At 41.9% G+C, this 6,914-nt stretch overlaps 1 protein-coding gene across 1 annotated transcript in view; it reads left to right on the top strand.

The window, feature by feature from the left end:
* Window positions 1–6,914, top strand: part of TMEM108 (transmembrane protein 108) — a 156,048-nt gene that overhangs the window by 213 nt on the left and 148,921 nt on the right. The window contains exon 2 of the mRNA XM_010712935.3: window positions 6,113–6,242. The gene's annotated coding sequence lies outside the window, so the exon portion shown is untranslated. The remainder of the gene's footprint in view (window positions 1–6,112; window positions 6,243–6,914) is intronic.

Consider the following 6,914-nt stretch of genomic DNA (forward strand, 5'->3'; position numbering starts at 1 on the left):
GCGGTGGTTTCCACTCTTCGTGGCTGGGCGGGAGCGGGGAGGAGAGGTGACATTCGCATCGATCGGTGCAGGAAAAGCTGCGCATCGCTGTTAGGAGGCAGAGTACGTTAAAGCGGGAGCTGCAAGGCGCTTGCCGTGCCCGAGTGCGTGTGCTGGGATACGTATCGGCGATAGGGAGCCAAAGGCACGAGCTGCTCCACGGCGTGAGGAGCGAAGCCTGTGCCGTGCACGCTGTGTTAGAAGAAGGCTGCATGAAGGACGGCATCCTTCTTACACCGCTCGGGAACGCGGCCGTAGGAAAGGCTGTGTGTGGTGCTGTGCTAGGCAGCACCTCGTAGCCGGGGCTTTGAGAGCGAGAGCCTTCGTCTGGTTCATTCGAATAGTAGGAGGGGCCCACGGACCGCTTCAGGATGATGTGTTAAAGCTTGCATGGAGTGGAAGGGTCGGGGGGGAGGTAGGACAGCTGCGCGTTAAGGATTGAACTGACTTGTCCGGGAAAAAATGGGAAGGGGATTGAACTGTGCTGTGAATAAATGGCTGTGCTTGTGCAGCTCAACTGCGAGACAGACGATCTAACAGAAAATCCCCCGTTTGTAACTACAGAAAGCTTCCGGCTCTGTGGCGGGAGTTCTTTCTGTGGAAAAAGCCACTAATCAGAGCAAATAGGATCAGTCTCCCTTTATCCTATTGGTAATTTAATGTTTAAAAATGCTCCTTCTGCTGCTTCAGGCGCTAAATCGGTGATGGGAATGTGCTGCTGCTGAGTGATTCTGTTGTGTCACAGCTGGCTTCTCGGGGGGGGGGGACATGGGGAAGAGTGAACTTGAGGAATGCGGTTCAAAAAGCAAAGCAAAAAAAAAAATAATGCTGTAATGTTTTCCTGGTGCTTTGTAGGAAACAGATGCAACTGTTCAAAGCTATGTAAAGTTCCAATCCTTACATATGTAAAGTGATAGAACCAGATCAGCTGCAGGAACAGACAGCAATATGGTCACAGTGATACCACCTGGATCTGAAGACAATGTAAAACTTTACTTGAACGCTGTGTTAACCAGAACTAAACCCACACATGCAAGCTACCAGGTGTTGCCTACTTTGCTGTAGTCCCAGTGTGACTTATCTACTTCCTGGTTTACTGTAGGTCCTAATGAAGTAATCTCTGCAGATGCAATGAAGTAGTTACAACAAGTTTATACTACCTGTTCTGATTGTGATGGATCACTCTAATGAGCTGTTTGACCACCAACTATTCATTTTAAAGATATTCTTTATTTCTGAGGAATTGAAAACAGCAAAACGGTAGAAATTCCCTTAATCCTATTAAGATTAATGGGATTTCCTCTACCCTTGTAAACTGATGTTCACTCAATGAATGCCAGATATGAAATAGATTGAACATTAGTCTTTCACTGGAGAGATGAAAGAGAAAATAAAGCAGCTGTAAGTGTTACAATGGGAGAGATGCCATTATATAGCTGTATGTAGAATCTGCAGGTAGAATAGCATACTGCAGAATAAAATACAACTCAAGCTTATTAGTGACAAAGCCTTTTTTTTCTGCTAATGAGACTGACATGCCAATATTATGCTACAATAGCTGCAATAATGTGCATGTATTAAAGACATTTTATGTATTGACACAGCATGCCTCAAGAAGTTTGAAAACACTGGGCAATCTTTTCCCTGCTGGCAACAGGAGGCAATATTGCTAAGTGCCTGTGCTGTAGTGTCTGCTCTGGTGCTGCCTTCCCTCTGAGTATGTGCCGGGGATGAATTTTGCCTTAGCAGATAAGCTGAATCAGCAGGCAACACATTGCCTCGCAGCCTGCAGCTGCCCATGGCAAGAGTTGAGCTAAGCCAAGTCTCTTGGTGGCATGCAACAGGCCTCAGCTGCATCAACAAAACCTAGCAAACTTATTTTCCAAACCATCTCATTGCAGGCAAACAAGTTCTTCTGTGAGGATTAACTTAGACTAGGGTTTTTCACCATGCTATAAAATGAATTCGTCATTTGTCAGGTAAATAGAGGCAACTAATCTGTACATAAATTCTATTGTAGGTACTTGCAAATTATTTATTCTAGTCAGATCCGTGTAAAAAGTCTTCTACTTAATTGTTTCATCACAACATCCTTGTCTGTGAAATATATTAACTGGCATGTCTGGCCAAATTTACTAAACAATTAAATGAATTAATAAATGTGAAACTTATTAATATTGTAGCTTTTGCTATTAAGGCTTATCTTGTGGTAGAGCATCACTCAAGACAACATGGTGTTGGCAACATCACTCCAGTGACTTAGAGGGTAGGAATTTGGCTGTAATACTTAACAGTTTGTTTAGTAAGTACAAATTGAAGTGAAGCTATTTTGTCATTACCTGAACTGCACTGCAGGAAATCATGAAACAACATACCATGGTCTAGCTACAAATAATTCAGCTAGAGGCATATGCTGGCCACAGTAAATGTACAAAATAATTATTTTTAATTGCAGTTATATTTTGAACTTAAAATCCACCCCCAAAAAGTTTCATAGCTGAATCTCCTGACTGAAAGCTAAGGTACTAATAGTTAGTAATAGTAATTACTCACCAGTAATAGGTTAGGAGTGAGTCCAGATTGCAAATTTGGACCTGCTCTGTACCGTGTTGTAAATACAGCTCTTCCAATTTGAGTTTGAGGTACTATAAATGAAGATGCTGAGATGATCAGTGACATAGTGTTAGGAATATGGAACTCCTCAGTGGTGATGGGGAAGCTCTGATCCTCTTCTTGCTCCTGGCTGACTGAGGAACTGGGATGTGCAGCACTTTGAGCCACCTTTTTGGTAAGAGCACTGTGCACCTCTGCTGGGAAGTCCTTGCTCCTGGCTGGCAGTTTGTGCAGTCTACCACTGAAACGCTCACTGGAGCCTCTGATTTGCTGATGGCATTGACTGGAAGTGTATGAGCTGGCACATATGTCTGCAACGTCCAGTTCGATTTTCAAATTCATTGTTTCATCAGTCTGTTCCATCCATAGCACAGAGACCTCAAATGAAATTCTTGTCCCACAGTTTGAATGTTCAACTTAGCTATGTCAGTAACACACTTGTTTAAAAATAAATAAATAAATAAAATAGGAGATTAGGAAACAAGGCTCTGTTTACAGACTGGCAGGGTGGGTGAGGCTGGCAGGGGCTCAAGAGTCCTCTGGGGAGCTGGGTCCAGTTAGGTGCTGAATTGCTGTGCTCTACTGAAATGAGACTTTGCAGCCTGTTTGGGGGAACCTCTGTCAGTGCTGAAACAACCTCACAGTGAGAATTTCATGTGTTTAAATGGAGGTCCCTGTATTTAGTTTGTCTCTTGCCTGTTGTTCTTTCACTGGGCGTGACTGAGAAGAGTCTGGTTCCATCTTTTTTACTCTCTCTTTGTGACAAGGCTTATGATCCACTTGTTCACCCAGGCCTCACAAGTCTTTCTCCATAAAGCTGTTCCCCAGTTTTCTCTGGGCCTCTTCTCCCTGGTAGCAGCGATAGGATGAGAGGGAATGGCTTCAAGTTGCTGCAGGAGAGATTCAGGTTGGATACTAGGAAAAATTCTCTTCTGAGAAAGAGCAGTGAGGCAGTGGCACAGGCTGCCCAGGGAGGTGGTGCAGTCACCGTCCCTGGAGGTGTTCAAGAACCACGTGGATGTGGCACTGAGGGTTGTGGTCAGTGGGCATGGTGGGGTGGGTTGGCAGTTGGACTAGGTGATCTTGGAGGTCTTTTCCAGCCTTATTGATTCTGTGATTCTATGAATTAGAAAGGATGTATGAGGTTTATACTGAATTGGTTACATACACTTCTATGGCACTCAAAACATTACTTTTCATCAGTACTTGCATTGTCATAATGATGGCAGGTTTGTTATACTTTTAATTAAGAAGCTTGGCTGAGCAGTTCATGTTGCTTTAGTAGTGTTGCTTTAGGAGGTGCCTTCAAGTAAAGTATCACAGTGCTTCAAAGCAGCAAGAAGCATTTTGTGACAAAGCCCAACTATAGCATTTGTTGTGGAAGACATGGGGGAAATGGTGAAAGTAACAGTCACCTAAAAGATCACTGGCATTCAGATTGCAATCTAGAGGTATTCCTCTACCCAGGGCGAAGCAGGACGATGTTTATGTGTCCTTTATTATGGTCTAAAAATGGAAGTAAAACAGTAAGATTGATCATGGGATTTAATAATACATGCACATGCACACGTGCGCATTTTTGCATATAATTCTCTGAAGATTGAAAGTGCACAGCTATTTTGGGAGTTCTTTGTATCTGGGAAGTAGTTGCAACTTTGTTTCTGTCATCGTTGGCCCAGATCAACATTGACTGCAAACAGATGAATCAAAATCTGTGGAGTGGGACTTGTGTGCCCTTTGCGTACCTTCCCTGTTCACTTTCTGCCTTCTGGAAGTGAGAACACTCCCAAGACACACAAAATAGAGGCTCTGCCTGAGCAGGGGTGTTCCTATTTGAAGGCTTCGGAGAGGTGACCAATATTATGTGTCACGCTGTTAAAGCAATGTTTTTTAGACTGCTCTGCAATAATTTCAAATTAGAGAGGTTTAGATAGAATATTTGTGCACACAGGCACACATAGAAAAATTGAAATCTGCTTTTCACATGGTAAGACTTTTGAGAGGTAGATCTAACATCTGCAAGTGGAGCCAAGAGCAGTGCAGTCACTTTTTTTCCTTTGGTACCTATGTAGGTTAATAGTGTAACTGAAATCAGGAGAGAAGCTAACCAAGATGAATTTTTTTTCTAACAGTCCCTTTTGCTTTAGTTTCTGAGCAATTAGGTAAAGGCATAGCATACAACAAGATGCTTGAAGACACTCCAGACATCTTGTTAGTCAACCTGGGTATTACTTCAAGTAATGTTTATCATTACAAGGGACAAACTGTAAATTATTAACACAGTATTATATACAAAGAGTACACCCAAGTTTTGAATCCAAATAATACAGCATTCTTTTTATAATGGCAGACTAAGATCTATTTGTTTTTCTGCTTCCATCAGCATTTGAGCAGAGTCTATGCTTTAGAATAATTAATCTTCCTGAACAACCAAGAAAAAAAACATTCTAAATGTCTTTTCACAAACTTTATCATGTCAGCTGCTGTTGGCTCATTCTTCCTCTGCAGTGTGCAAGCTATCTCATATTTCTTCTACAGTCACACAGTTGACATGTTTGCATACACGAGGTCTTTGTGCTATAGGAATTTGCCATGTGACAATCCCTTTATTTTTTTTAAACTTTACTCAGTTCTTTAGTAGGGCTTTGCAGTGCCATGCCCTCTACCTACATCCAGGGTGTACCAAGAAGTACGTATTTTGCATTTCTTATTCTACTGCCCCTTCCTGATAAGCCAAACAATCTGGCCCATGGTTCAAGCATATGTGATGCCTTCATAGGTCCCACTGATGGCAGCTGCTGAGCTCAATCAGAAAAGCTGTTCCTTGGTTTTCAGAGCTCCTTTTGCTCAAATGCTCAAATTTAAATACATGCAATGCAGCTGCAGATACTTTTAAGGAATCTCCCTGAGATTCCCTAAGTATTTCTATAAAAGAAATTCCCTGTTGCTGAAAAACTTTGAGCAGCAAAGTCATTTTTTTCTTTTTGTTACCTCAATTGCTGAAAACTGATCAATTTCTGTCACTTTCTCTTCCTCAAATTAGTGGCATTCCTACTCCTGAGCTAGGTTTTAAATCTAACTTTCTCTTTCCATGAGAATCAGCCCTTAACAGATAAATTCAGAAGTAAATTGACAATTCAGCATTGTAAGCGTTTGAAATTCATAAGGTAAAAGCATGTTCTTAAACACATGATATGCACACACGGGACATAACTTCTTGAGAAAGAAATCCAAGGAGAGAATCTCTTTCTTTATCCTCCTAAAAATAAATAAATAAATAAATAAATAAATAAAAAATCAGTGATGTATTGAAACACTGGTCTGTAAGCCATTGTGCTGAAAGCTCTTGAGAGCAATAGAAGATACATGGCACAGTGCCATATGTATTAAAGTTGAGTGCCTTGTAGAATGAGATGGATAAATGTCTTGGAATAACTTACCCACTTCTATGAATTTACAGGTTGCATCAGTTGGCAAATTAAAAGTAAAAAAACAAGAAGCTGGAAGAGCTGCTGTTACCAGAAAGGTCAGAACCAATGGATTGTATGGATATAAATATGTTTGAAGGCATCTGCTCTTCCCACTACAAGGTAAAGCGCATAAAGTTTTTTTCTTCCAGTTTGTTTCTCTTCGGTGCAGTACAGCTATCTCTGTGGTGGCTTTCCCCAAGGTGGCAAGTGAAGCGCTCTCAGGAGCTTGTTCAGTCTAGAGGCTCACTGCTAATAGCTATTGTAGTGGAAATACTAAGTCATGGCTTGAATCAGTGATTGAGCTCCTGGTGGGAAGGTGGGGCCAACCCAGGGAGCTCAGGTGCATGCAGTGTACCTGAATAACTGGAAGGGGTGGAACCAGGATCCACCCCTTCCCACACCTCATTTAAGGGTTGTTAGTGGAGACAAAGGGGTCTCACTGGAGATCCCTGCATACTTGAGGCTTTCTGAAGGTAAGTAGCTTCTTTCTTTTATTTCTGTGCCTGCTGTACTGGAGCAAATCTTTACTTGCTGCAGTCTAGGACCTTGCTGCTCTGTTGTCATTACTGCACTTTCCATTATGTTCCATTTGTGGTCTACAATAAATGTATGACTGAACAATAATCAGACCAGGGGAGACGCAGATTTTCAAGAGTCCGTGAAAAATGTGAATTCTCAGAGCCTTTACAATTCAAACTTTCATGTGAAGTGTCTGTTAAGGTATCTCCACAGGTTGACTGGCTTTACGCTCTGCTAATAAGTCTTTCCTCAACTTTTTTTTTTTTTTTTTTC

The sequence above is a fragment of the Meleagris gallopavo genome, chromosome 6, assembly GCF_000146605.3.
Source record: "Meleagris gallopavo isolate NT-WF06-2002-E0010 breed Aviagen turkey brand Nicholas breeding stock chromosome 6, Turkey_5.1, whole genome shotgun sequence".
Classification (NCBI taxonomy): Eukaryota; Metazoa; Chordata; class Aves; order Galliformes; family Phasianidae; genus Meleagris; species Meleagris gallopavo.